This window comes from Apodemus sylvaticus, chromosome X (assembly GCF_947179515.1).
Source record: "Apodemus sylvaticus chromosome X, mApoSyl1.1, whole genome shotgun sequence".
Classification (NCBI taxonomy): Eukaryota; Metazoa; Chordata; class Mammalia; order Rodentia; family Muridae; genus Apodemus; species Apodemus sylvaticus.
This window is the reverse complement of record NC_067495.1, coordinates 65,978,271-65,991,971: the sequence shown is the minus strand read 5'-3', so window position 1 is coordinate 65,991,971 and position 13,701 is coordinate 65,978,271. Positions and strand designations below refer to the sequence as shown.

Sequence of the window (13,701 nt, the reverse complement as noted above, 5' to 3'; positions counted from 1 at the left end):
GACATTTTGATTCTAAAACCTGTGGGGGAGTAAAGCTACAACTCCATTTTAAATTTTGGTCTAGTATGTTCCATTAAATATTTGAAGAGCAGGAAGGATGGTGGCATACAACTTTAATGCCAGCCCTTGGGAGGTAGAGGTAGGAGAATCTCTGCGAGTTGGAGGCCAGCCTGATCTACAGAGTGAGTTCCAGGACAGCCAAGGTTACATAGCAAGACTCTGTCTCAAAAACAACAAAGAAGTATTTTTCATTTTGATTTTTTTTTTGAGACAGGGCCCCACATTCTGCAGCCCAGATTAGACTAGAACTCACAATTCTGCCTCAGCCTCCAAAGTGCTAAGAATGCAAATATATGCTACAAAGCCTGGCTTGAAATAAATGTGTAAAGTACTTTTGTACTGTGGGTTTTCTTTCCACCTTTGGTGAATACTGCACATACATACACATGCATGTGCACACATAGGGACAGGCTGAATTAAAAACTTCTAGCTAAAAACTGAATCTGCAGAGTGTTTTCTCACTGACACTTCCCTTTGAAAGCGAAAGTGACTTGGAACAGCAATTAGGGGTACTGGCTTCTCTTGCAGAGGATATTAATTTGCTTCCCATAACAAAGTTAAACTCCAGTTCAAGCAGATTCAAAGCCCTTTTCTGGTCTCAGCAGGCACTATACACACAGGGTAGAGATACAAACAGTTCCACATACATTTTAGAAATAAATATAATTGAAAGTGGTGTGACACTGGCGGTGGTGGCGCACGCCTGTTATCCCAGCACATGGGAGGCAGAGGTAGGCAGATTTCTGAGTTAGAGGCCAGCCTGGTCTACAGAGTGAGTTCCAGGACAGCAGCCAGGATTATCCAGAGAAAACCTGTCTCAGAAAAAAAAATTCAAAAAAAAAAAAAAAGGAAAATGTGTAAGTACAGCAGTGTCCGGGCTATACCTAAGGGTTTCATTCCCAAATCCCCAAGGGATACATATCTGAAGCGTCAGACCACATCAAACCCTAAGTGCTTCTTCCTATGTAGACACAAATTTCATTCACGGCCTTCCCAACTTATTTATCATTAGGATGATGTTTAAAATATAATAGGAAAAGGAGCTGGGGTTTTTGGGTTTGTTTGTCTTTGTAATTTCACAGACAAAATAATACTCTCTTAATGCAATTTTTGTTTTAGACTATATTTATATAGAGCTGGAGTTACAGGTGATCCTGAGCTTCTCATGTAGGCACTGGGAGTCAAACTCAGGTCCTCCAGAGGGGCAGAGAGAGCTCTTACCGCAGAATCATCCTCTGCAGCCTCTCACTGAAGCTCTTAACAAGCTCGTGCTCAGTAGTTTTCTTGTCTTTTTTCTTTTTTTTTTCTTTTTTCTTTTGCAACGTGAATTTTCCCCTTTCCTCTTCCAGGAAGCACTTATAGCTTCTCTCCACACAAACACTTTTGCTCCTCTTAAACTTTGGGTCCATTCTTATTTAAATTAAGGATTTCTTGGTGGCTCCAGGGTAAAGCACTTACCACCACACAGGCCTGAAAACCAGCGCTCAATCCACCAGCCACAAAGAAGTAGAAAGAGGGAAATCCTATCTCAAAAGATGGAAAAATTCAAACAATGGTTACAATGGTACATTTTACACACACAAATATGATTAAAAAAATACTTCTCAGGACATTGGTGGCGCATGCCTTTAATCTCAGGCAAAGGCAGGTGGATCTCTGAGTTCCGAGGCCAGCCTGCTCTACAGAGTGAGTTGCAGGAAAGCCAGGGCTACACAGAGAAACTCTGTCTCAAAAAACAACAAAGCAACAAAAAAAGCAATAAAATGAATCCAACTAATGTTCTGCTATCCTCATAGATAGATGCCTTGTCCTGTGGTCATCAGAGAGGCTTCCTCCAGCAGCTGATGGAAACAGACACAAAGCCCCACAGCCAAACCTTAGGCAGAGCTCAGGGTAACCCACGGAAGAGGGGAAGGAAGGACTGTAGAAGCCAAGGGGAACAAGGGCACCATGAGAACACAGCCACGGAATGAACTGTGCAGGCTCGTCAGGGCTCACGGAGAGCAACCACCAGCCAGGGAGCCTCCACGGGTCTGCCTGCATCCTCTGCACACACATTCTGCTGGAACAGCTTTGTGCTCTTGTGGGACTCCTAACAGGGGGCTGGGGGAGGCTGTCCCTGACTCTTCTGCCTGTTTGGGGGACCCTTTTCCCTCCTACAGTGTCACCTTCTCCAGACTTAATAAGGGGATGTGTCCAGTCTTACTGTAGCTTTTTCTTCTGTGTACAATTGATATCACAAAGCCTGCTCTTTCCTGAAGGGAAATGGAGGAGGGGAAATCTGAGGGAGAGGGAAGAAGGGAGGAGGGCTAGGAGGAAGGGAGAGAAGGGACACTGCAGTTGGGATGTAATATGAGAGAGATACAAATTTACAAACCGCAACTTTGTAGACAGATAGGGATGGCATTATCGACTTTAACTTACAGATGAAGAAACAGTCTGAAAATGCCAACTAATTTGCTCAAGGTTGGACTGTTAGCAGCAGAACTAAAAGATAAACTTTAGACTCCACTTCCCACTACTACACGACATAATCAGAGTGGCTATCAGCTCACCCTTTGCGCAACCACATTATGATCTATCTACAAAGTGGGTTTGTTTTTTGTTTTTTGGGGTTCTTTATTTTGTTTTTTGGATTTGGTTTTTTCGACACAGGGTTTCTGTGTGTAGCCCTGGCTATCCTGGAACTCTAGACCAGGCTGGCCTCAAACTCAGAAATCCACCTGCCTCTGCCCCCCAAAGTACTGGGATTACAGGCGTGCACCGCCACCACCACCGTTTTACAAAGTGTTTTACATAAGGTTACTGTACTTGAACATTTATAACCTCCATGTTAGACAGAGCAGGCACTGCCATTTTACTAGCGAGTATAGACTAAATAGAGCAAGAAAACGGATATAACTTCTTGACATTCTCACACACACACAAACACCTAATGGTTGTCTGTTGGGTTTAAAAGAAACCTTGAGATGAGATGGACAAGGAAAAGATCCAAGTGGTGGCCTTGGCAGGAGTCCTCCTGCCTGTCTGTACACAGCAGGTAAACCGCCTGAAGAAAGAAGCACAACCTGGGCAGCTTTCGGGCCCACCATTGCACAATCCCATGTCCAGAGGCTTCGCAGAGCGCAACAGTTCGAAGGTAGAGCATCTCAAACTTGCAGATCAGGATCTACTGGCATGTCTAGAAACCTCAGCTCCTGACTGCGCCAAGTTGGTTCCAAAAGCGTCTTCTCTCTGATGAATCCCCTTCCTATCATACACCCTACATGAGAGTCTCAGTGAAGAAGAAGAAGAAAACTAATTCCTCTAAGTTGTTCTCTCACCCCTACACGTATGACATGGAACACGTATATGTACATACACAAAGGAATATTTACAAAATTTTACAGTAACTGGGTATTTCTCCCTGGTAACCCCTCCCCTGTAAGAGCTCTTTTTCATGTTTTCTTAATAAACCTATGTTACTCAGCTTTTGAAAATTATAAGTGAAGAAGCAGCTCCTCATGTTAAACGTGATTCCCAATTATGATCCCAGCACTCAGGAGGCTGAGACAGGGGAATTGCTGTGAGTTCTAGGCTAGTCTAATCTACATAGGGAGTGTTAAACAGGCCTAGGATATAGTGAGACCTTGAGTCAAAAACAAAAACAAAATCAGGCCCAAAGCCACTTTTCCCAGGTGTTGCTACTCAATTGTCTATAAACCCAGAACTTGGGAGGCAGATTTATGAGAATTACCAAAAGTTCAAGACCATCTTGGACTAGAGAGCAAGTCAGAGCTACATAGGGAGACTTGTCTCAAAACCTAAAATCAAAGAAATAAAATAAGATAGAGATGATCACAACAAGAGACAAAGGTGATCTTATCATTTCTACCTGATTGGTGGGGTGGGGAGAACTAAAAAGGGCCAGGACGGTGCTGTCAAGTGGTATCAAACCCTCCGAGAACATGGTAACACAGCAAACCCAAAGGTGAAAAGCGAGAAAATAAGCTGGGCACTTCAGAGGCAGAGGCAGAGGCAGGTGGATCTCAGTTCGAGGTCAGCTTGAACTACTAAGTGAGTTCCAGGGCAGCCAGGGCTACACAGAGAAACCCTAACTCCACAAAACAAAGAAAAAATAAGTGAGAAAATGCAGGTCATGACAGGCATTCATGAGGCAACAGGAAAACAAACACAGGTTACAAACAGCTCTTGCTTCATAAACCTCTATCCAAATTGTGTTTAGGAGCAACAGAAAACTAAGACACAACTGGTCTGGCCAGTTGCTTCAATTATGAAAGATAATAATGAGGTAACCTAGTCTCAAAAGATCAATCATGGTATGCACTCACTAATAAGTGGATATTAACCTAGAAACTTTGAATACCCAAGACACAATCCACATATTAAATGATGTCCAAGAAGAATGGAGGAGTGGCCCCTGGTTCTGAAAAGACTCAGTGCAAGAGTATACGGCAAAACCAGAACAGAGAAGTGGGAAGGGGTGGATGGGCGAAGGGGGGGAAGAGGGCTTATGGGACTTTCAGGGAGTGGGGAGCCAGAAAAGGAGAAATCATTTGAAATGTAAATAAAAAATATATCAGATAAAAAAAAGAAAGATAATATAAAATTGACCCCACGCTTCTGAGGCAGAACATAATGTGCATTTCCAGAACTGTGGACATATCTCAGTGGCAGACAGCTGGCCTAGCTCACATAAGTGCCTGGGCCTCATTCCCAGTGTCACAAACATTGACAAGATGAAACAGCTACCAGCAGCAGGTCTCAAATGGATGGGGCAAGCAGCTGTAGTTGTTTATCTTCATATTTGGGAAAGAGAAATATAGTATTGCAGAACCACAATCAACTATGGCAGATTGCACAAGCGCATGCGCGCGCGCGCACGCGCGCACACACACACATACACACACACACACACACACACACACCTCCCTACCTCTGTAATCCTAGCACTTAGGAGGCTAAGCCAGAGTAGAGCCAAGTTCAAGGACAGATTGGGCTGCATGTAAAGTTTGATACCCGTGAACTATACAAGGAGTTTGAGGTCAGCCATAGGTACAGAAAGAGATCCTCTCTCAGAAAGAGAGAATGAACCTAAGGTTAGGGCCAGTAGTGGTGTGTGTTGGCAGAGCCCTGGCCTAGCCTGTGTGAAGCCCTGGATTCGATCTCTAGCAGTATATAAAGCAGACATGGTGACACACACACTCAAGTAACGGAGGCAGGAGGATCAGTAGGTCGCTGTCATCTTCAGCTTCATAGCTAGTTTGAAAACAGCATGAATTTATGAGACCCTGTCTCCAAAAAAGGAGAGGAATGAGGAAAGACTAGGCAGATACACTGTTTGCCTTAAAGATGCTTGGAAGCCTAACAACTGGCACACAGTCTAGCTTTTTCTCTTTCCTAACCTACTTTCCTTCTGTTTATTGTCATCCCTAAGACTTCCCACTGGCATTTTGTGGCACATTGATCAGCCTGTCTAAGGCCACTTGGTCCTAGGGTTAATGACCACAGTCACCTGACTCAAATGTCTATGAAATTGTATCCTTGAGAAAACTTACAAAATAGTCAGCACTTGGGAAACAAATCAGAGATAAGACCAAACCAAAGCAGTATGACTCCAAAGTTCATACTCCTTACACTCTCTTAAACACTGAACCCACAGACTTAAACAATCCCCAAAGCCTTCACCTTCATAATGACATAATATCCCTACTACATCCCGGCAAGCCCTTCACTGAAAGTCATACAGTATTCGATCTCCTCATTTTTTTCTGTCCCTTCATCTAGAATATTCTCTTTCTCATATTTAAATCATATCACTGACTCATCTATAGAGTCCAGATAGGTAGAATTGTGTCTATTGGTATACATACTAGCATACTTGTGATGAGCAGGGCGACTACTTGGTACATCATTGTTGAGTAAGTAAAGGAACTGAAGTCCCAGTCCACTATGAACAGGCTTGTCAAACACTCCTACTTACTTTCTTTTGCAATTCCAAATACCTCAGAACCAGTATCGCAGCCTAATACTTAATTTCTCCGCATTTAATGTCTTTTCCTGGCTAGCCTCCACTGGAGCAAGACACCTTGTACCTCTCTGCTTATCTTACAGGATCTAAGTAACGTTGGAGGCACAGGAAGCACAAAACACACATCAACACTTCCTACAATAAGGACACAGCGCACGAGAATCCCACCCACACCCAACTTTGTAAGAATAGAGTTATTTTAGCACACTACGTTAGAGATGTCCAGGCCTCTTCTCTTGCTGACATTTTCTATTTCAAAACTCATTAAGCAGAACTGTGATACAGCATTTAGCAATTAAGGAAATCATCTGGAAAATCTCGAAGCCCCAGAGTCTGTGGTTTGCTGATTACACAAGCATATTGTTACCGGTTTTCTTGGTAGGGAAGCAGAATGACTACATCATGATGATTTCATCTGCTGGTTAGCATGAGTTCCAAGATGCCGTGTTCACAGTAGGTATACTGGTTGGCTCCGCCCAATCTGTTTTCCTTTTTCTATGGAATTTTGGAGAACGTACATACTGCTTGCGGGTATTGATTAGAATATAACTCCTATAATCTACTAAATGGATAGTAGAGCAGAATAGTAATTTAGAATTTTATTACATAGGTTGCTAAAATTACGTTTACAACAAATAACATATTAGAATAGTAATAGTAGTAACAAAATTTTTTTTTTACATTTACTACTTGTCAAACACTGTCCTTTTCTGTTTCTTTGTTGTTTTACTTTTTTTTAAAGACAGGGTTTCTAGCTGTCCTGGAACCCTGTAGACCAGGCTGGCCTTGAACTCAGAGATCCACCTGCTTATGCCTCCCAAGTGCTGGGATTAAAAACATGGACAACCACCCCCTGGTACTAGGCACTGTTCTTAAAGCATTATATATGTTAACTCATTGCTAATCACAGAAGGTGATTACTACTGTTTTTGTTCCTACTTTACAAATGTACAGGAGGGTGAGCATATACCTTAAACTATTACCTATACCAAGAATAATCAGAGGAACTAGTGTTTCAACCTAGTTTGGAACCAGAACCCCCACTTTTAAACCTATGTCCTATCATATCTCCCAAACAGCACAGCATTGTGATGAAACACTGCTGTTAAGGTCCTTAAAGCAGTAGAAGAATAATACATCCACAGATCCAAAAAATGTATATGGGGATGTTCCAATCTCTACTTGCTTACTAAGTTCTACTAGATTTTCAGAATAGTTCAATTCTATCCTTTGATATAAACAGTAACCAAACGTACTTCAATGAAGGAACGGATACAGAAAATGTGGTATATTTACACAATGGAATACCACTCAGCAATTAAAAACAATGAATTCATGAAATTCTTAGGCAAATGGGTGGAACAGGAAAATATGATCCTAAGTGAGGTAACCCAATCACAAAAGAACACACATGGAATGAATGCAGTCACTGATAAGTGAATATTAGCCCAGAAGCTCCGAATACCCAAGACACAACTCACAAACGATTCCCAAGAAGGAAGGAGAGGGCCCTGGTCCTGAAAAGGTTTGATGCAGCAATGTAGGGGATTACCAGGACAGAGAAGTGGGAGGGGGTTGATTGGGGAATGGGTGGAGGGAAGAAGGCTTATGTGACTTTTGGGGAGGTGGGAACCGGGAAAGGGGAAATCATTTGGATTGTAAACAAAGAATATAGAAAATACAAAAAAAAGAAATGTAAAAAAAAGATGTATTTATAATTGTGATTAAAAGCCACTATCAAGATATTGTAGCTATAAATTGGAACTAAAACATAATAGGAGAATTAACAGTCAAACAGGAAACTAGTAGTGATGGTGCATGCCTGTAATCCCAACCTTGGGAAGGTAAAGGCAGAAAGATCAGGAACTCGGCTATATACCAAGCTCAAAGCCAGCCTGGACTACACAAGAACCAGTCTCAAAACAAACAGACATCAGGTACAGTAACTCACACCTGCATTCTCACACCTGGGGGTGGAAGCAGGGTACAGAGTAAGTTCCAGGTAACCTAGGCCAGAAGTAAAACCCTTTCTCAAAGAAAAAACAAAAACAAAAACAAAAAGCTACAGAAATAGCTTCATAACTTAAGAACTCATACTGCTCTTACTGAGGGCCAGACCTCAGTTCCTATCAAACAAATCCAGAGGCTTATAGCCATCCATAAATCCAGCTCCATGGGGTCCTTGCCTTCTTCTTGCCTCTTCAGGAACCTATATATATATGTGTACATACACACAGAGACATATACATATAAATAAAAATAAAATGTTTTTAAAAGAGATGTCTAATCCCAGCACTCTGGGAGGCAGAGACGGGTAGATTTCTGAGTTCGAGGCCAGCCTGGTCTACAGAGTGAGTTCCAGGACAGCCAGGGCTACACAGAGAAACCCTGTCTCAAAAAACCAAATCCAAACAAAGAGAGAGAGAGAGAGAGAGAGAGAGAGAGAGAGAGAGAGATGACTAAAGAAACAGCTCAGCAGTTAAAAGCACTTGTAACTCTTCCAGAGGATCAAAATTTGGTTACCAATATCCACATCAGAGAGTTCACAATACTCTGTAACTCCAGCTCCAAGGAATCCAAGGCCCTCTAGACTTTATAATTATTCAAACACACATGGCATATATATGTGTCCACACATAAATAAAAATAAAAATGAAATAATCAAAAATGAAATATCAGAAAACATTTTGTCAAAATTAATGAACTATGTTCAAATGATACAAATAGTAATATATTTATTAGGAATTATACCCTAAACTTGATAGCATCTGCTTACTAATATGCTAACAATAATTAATACAGAATACTAACTTCTTATTGATAAAGAAGAATTCTACTAGAGTTGGAGTTCAGAAGAGTGTTTGTCTAACATAAAATAAGTTAGATATTTAGCATCATAAAAAATAAGAGAAACAATCATTACCATCATTTTTCGAGCAAATAATTTTACCAACAGAAAAATTAGACATTCCAGGCATAGTAGTGGTGGTCCGTACCCATAATTCCAGAAACCAGGAGCTAAGTACGGGAGGATGTGAAGTTTGAGGTCAGCCAGGGTTACACAGTGAGTTACAGGGCCATCTGGACGAGTTAGGGAGATCCTGTCTCAAAGCAAATGGCAGCTACCTTCCTTTAGTCCACCACAAAGGAGATCACACATACTTGGAACACTAACAACTGAGCTCTTTGTAACTCTTGCTTAGCTGGAGGGTCAACTCCTCTGTGTGCCAAGGATTGAAAGCAGGGAAACGCACATGGTAAACACATGCTCTACCACTGAGCTACAGCCAAACCTCTTAGGAGCCACTTTTAAGAAACCTTATCATACTGGTGACTACAAATTTCTCCTACAGAGTTTTGAGAATTTTCTTTAGAGAGGCCTCTCAACTTTTCAGTTCTTTTTCTCTGTTCTGATCTTTTATGGTGGTTGTTCAGTAACTAAAACTGGTTCTATGGTAACTGAAGTGCTCTCAATTCTTCTTTCTCCTGAGTGGCATGTAATCTGGATCAGATGAACCCCCCAAGAGAGCAGAATGAAGCTCTCTGATCTTTAATGTTAGTGCTTTGTAGGTGGAGGCAACAGGATCTGAAGTTCAAGGCCAGCCAGGGCCACGTAGTGACTTTCAAGCCAGAGGCAATTGCATAGTGAGGTTGCCTCAAAAATTAAATAAATAAATAAAAACCACTGAGGCTGGGGATATAGCTCAGTGACAGAGCTTTTGTCTAGGATGTACAATTCCCAGCACTACATACACACACACACACATACATACATACATAAATAAAATGTAGGGAGCTGGTGAGATGGCTTGGTGGTTAAGAGCACTGACTGCTATTCCAAAGGTCCCGAGTTCAAATTCCAGCAACTACTTGGTGGTTCACAACCATCTGTACAGCTACAGTGTACTCATATAATAAAATAAATAAATAAATCTTTAAAATATATATATATATAAATAAAATGTAGATCCCTAAGCCACCAACCAGGCAGCATACACCAGCTGATATGAGTCCCCCAACACACATGCAGCAGAGGACTGCCTGGTCTGTGCTCATTCAGAGATGATGCACTTAACCCTCAAGAGACTGAGAAGGGGATAAAACCTGGACTCTAAAAATAATATTAAATAAAACTTTTTTTAAAAAAAGAAAGAGAGGCCAGGTGGTGGTGGCTCACGCCTGTAATCCCAGCACTCTGGGAGGTAGAGGCAGGCGGATTTCTGAGTTCGAGGCCAGCCTGATCTACAGAGTGAGTTCCAGGACAGCCAGAGCTACACAGAGAAATCCTGTCTCGAAAAAAACGAAATCAAAAGAGAGAGAGAGAGAGAGAGAGAGAGAGAGAGAGAGAGAGAGAGAAAGCAGGGAAAGGGGGGATGGGATAGTAGGTTTGCAGAGAGGAAACCAGAAAAGGGGAAAACATTTGAAATGTAAATAAATAAAATATCCAATTAAAAAAGAAAAAAAAAAGAAAGAGAGGAGGGAAGAGTATGGCTGGGCAGCTCAGTGGAGAGACACTTGGCTAGCATGGACCTGATGACTTGATTCAATACTCACCACCAAAAAAATGAGAAACAATGACTGACTCGTAGGGGTTTGGGGGAAAACAGAAACTAGTTTCTTCCTAATGCCAAGAGGCACATAGAGCTCTGCAAACTGTCCATCAAGAGTGGAAATGGGAAGTGATTCCATTTTTTTCCTTTTCTGTCTGCTTTAGTTGGCACATCAATTGCACATGCAGGAACAGCAGCAATCCCAACAGCACACAGCAAAAGCACACGTTTTTAATGAACAAAATTAGCAAGTGTAAATAGCCAGGCTAAAACAGACTTCCTGCCATGTGAAATAATCCATTTAAATGCACTTTTGATTATATATTGGAAAAATTTCACTTCTGCACTAGTTACAGAAATATTAACTTTTTCAAATCCTCTAGGCATAGCTGTACAATTCCAAACAATCAGGCAACATATAATGATGCCCATTGAATCGGTTCAAAAGTGGGATATTTTATCCTCATTTCTATCAGGAAAAGAAGTATTTGTGAAAATCAGTGTGACTTCTTATATCCTTGGAGTCACAAAATGAGGAAATCAATTTGCTAACAACACAGGACAAACAGCATGAAAGCAAAAACCCAGAACCACTCTGAAATAACACACACTGGAAATAAATAAATAGTGCTTCTTTTCCTGTCATAGTCCCTCAATAAATAATTGTGTTTTCTAGTTTTCTGATTTGTTTTTGGTTTCTTGGTCCTGCTATGTAGCCCAGGCTGGCCTCAAACTCTTAATGTTCTTGACTTGACGTCTCAAGTGCTGTGAATTAAACATATACCATCGCAGCCAGAAGAAAAGTTGTATCACATCAAGTCAACCTACAGTCTGAGAACAAGAAGTAAAAGAATCAGAGCTGTCAGAATGGGAGTTCGAACTGAAACACTCCAGCTATCTGCCTCATTCTTATTTTTACCAAGTCCTAGGAAATATCTCTATTTAATAACAAAGCACTGACATCTATTATCCCATCACTTGGAAGATAGAAACAAGAGAAACAGCAGTCCAAGGACAGCTTGAGCTACATGAAACACTGTCCAAAAAAAGAACATAACATGCTTGCAAGATGGCCCTGCGTATAAGGGTGCCTGCCTTGGAGCCTAATGTCCTCTGGCAACCAGAGAAGAGCTATTGCACACAGACACCCACACAATACATATACATGTTCAAAAATGAACAAAAATGTCAAAAATAACACTTTATGACAGGATGTTAATTGAAGCAGAATGGGTTTTTGTTTGTTTGTTTGTTTTTGGGGGGTTTTTTGGATTTAGGTTTTTCGAGACAGGGTTTCTGTGTGTAGCCCTGGCTGTCCTGGCACTCTGTAGACCAGGCTGGCCTCGAACTCAGAAATCCACCTGCCTTTGCCTCCCAGAGTACTGGGATAACAGGTGTGTGCCACCACTGCTTGGCTAGAATGTTCTTTAAAAAAAAAAAAAGCAGGGTCCCGTGCAATCGTAGTATTCAGGGAGGTATAGTCAAAGATCACTGTCAAATCCAAAGCTAGACTGATCTAGATAACAAGAGCCAGACTGGCTGAGGCTTCATACAGATATCCTATCACAAAAAAGACAAAAAAGGGAGGGGGACTGGAGAGATGGATTCTACTTTCTGAGCTCAGTTCAGTTCCCAGCACCTGCGGCAGGAAAGTGCCTAACCTCTGGTCCCCCAGCTCCAGACCTCTAGAGCATCAGACACGAGCTCCTAGTTTCAAAGGACACACACACATACATAAATAAATATGTATTCCAAGCATGATGGCATATGCCTTTAATCTCAGAACGCAGTAGGCAAAGTCAGGCAGATCTCCGTGAGTTAAGACTGGTCTCTACACAGTGTGTTCCAGGACAGCCAAGGCCATGTAGTGAGAGACCCTCTCTCTCTCAAAAATAAAAAAATATATAAGACCAAAAATACTTGGAAAACTTGGAGTGTCCTTTTAATAAAGACGAGTAATGGGGATTTTAGGAGAAAACTCTAAAATATTATGTTCATATATACTAAGAACCAGATCAATTCAGACAAATATCTCTGTCAATTTACTTCCCTAATTGGAAAATGAATATATTTTCATTTTCTGTAATGTCAAAATTTACAATTAATATTTTAACAAGCAAATCTGAATATAGTATATAGATAAAAATAAGTTATTTTACAGAGTCCTGAGACTCACTCTGTAGACCAGGCTGGCCTTGAACTCATGGAGATCCACCTGCCCATGCCTACTGAGTCTTAGGACTAAAGGCATGTGACACCACTCACTGCCTGTTACTTTTTTTCTTTTCAAAGAAAGCCTTCTGTATTAAGAAACAAAGATGCTAACCTATCCTTCAGAAGAAAACTTTTTAACCTGGCTAGGGGCCACAAATCAATGTCTGAGACTGCCTAGAAGAGTTTTTATTACATTACCAAAACAGAGAGAGAAATCAGTTCGAAGGAGAAATGCAAGGATTCCTTGAGGGAAAACTGGAACAACTTTTGGCTTTAAAAATTGCTATTCATTGCCAACTTTTTTTTTTTTTTTTTTTTTTTTTTTTTTTTTTTTTTTGGTTTTTCGAGACAGGGTTTCTCTGTGTACTTCTGGCTGTCCTGGAACTCACTCTGTAGACTAAACTAGCCTCAAACTCAGAAATCCACTTGCCTCTGCCTCCCAGAGTGCTGGGATTACAGGCGTGTGCCACCATACCCAGTTGCCACTTTTTAAAAATTAAGACACAATACTCAATCAGAATTAAAAATTGATTGAGACTCAACAAAGAAACACAACAAGAGGAAGGCAAGCCATGCCACCCATTTTATATCTCAGGTTATACACTACCACTAAACCTCAAACTGTGTTGATCATTCCCATTTTCTTCTACATGTAGGCTTTTGATGGGTTAACAATTCTATATGACTATCCTTCATGACTTCTTTTATGTTTTGATTTTATTTCAAGGGGCCAGGGCCTCCTCGCCCATGAAAAGGCAACACTCTACCACCAAACTACCTCCACAGACCTTATTCTTTTTTTCCCTCTTGCAATCTTGAAAGGTGTGGTTGTTAGAAATGGAGAAG

At 41.2% G+C, this 13,701-nt stretch overlaps 1 protein-coding gene across 3 annotated transcripts in view; it reads right to left on the bottom strand.

Annotated features, from left to right (window-relative positions):
* Window positions 1-13,701, bottom strand: part of Atp7a (ATPase copper transporting alpha) — a 105,396-nt gene that overhangs the window by 90,278 nt on the left and 1,417 nt on the right. The gene's annotated exons all lie outside the window — the stretch shown is intronic.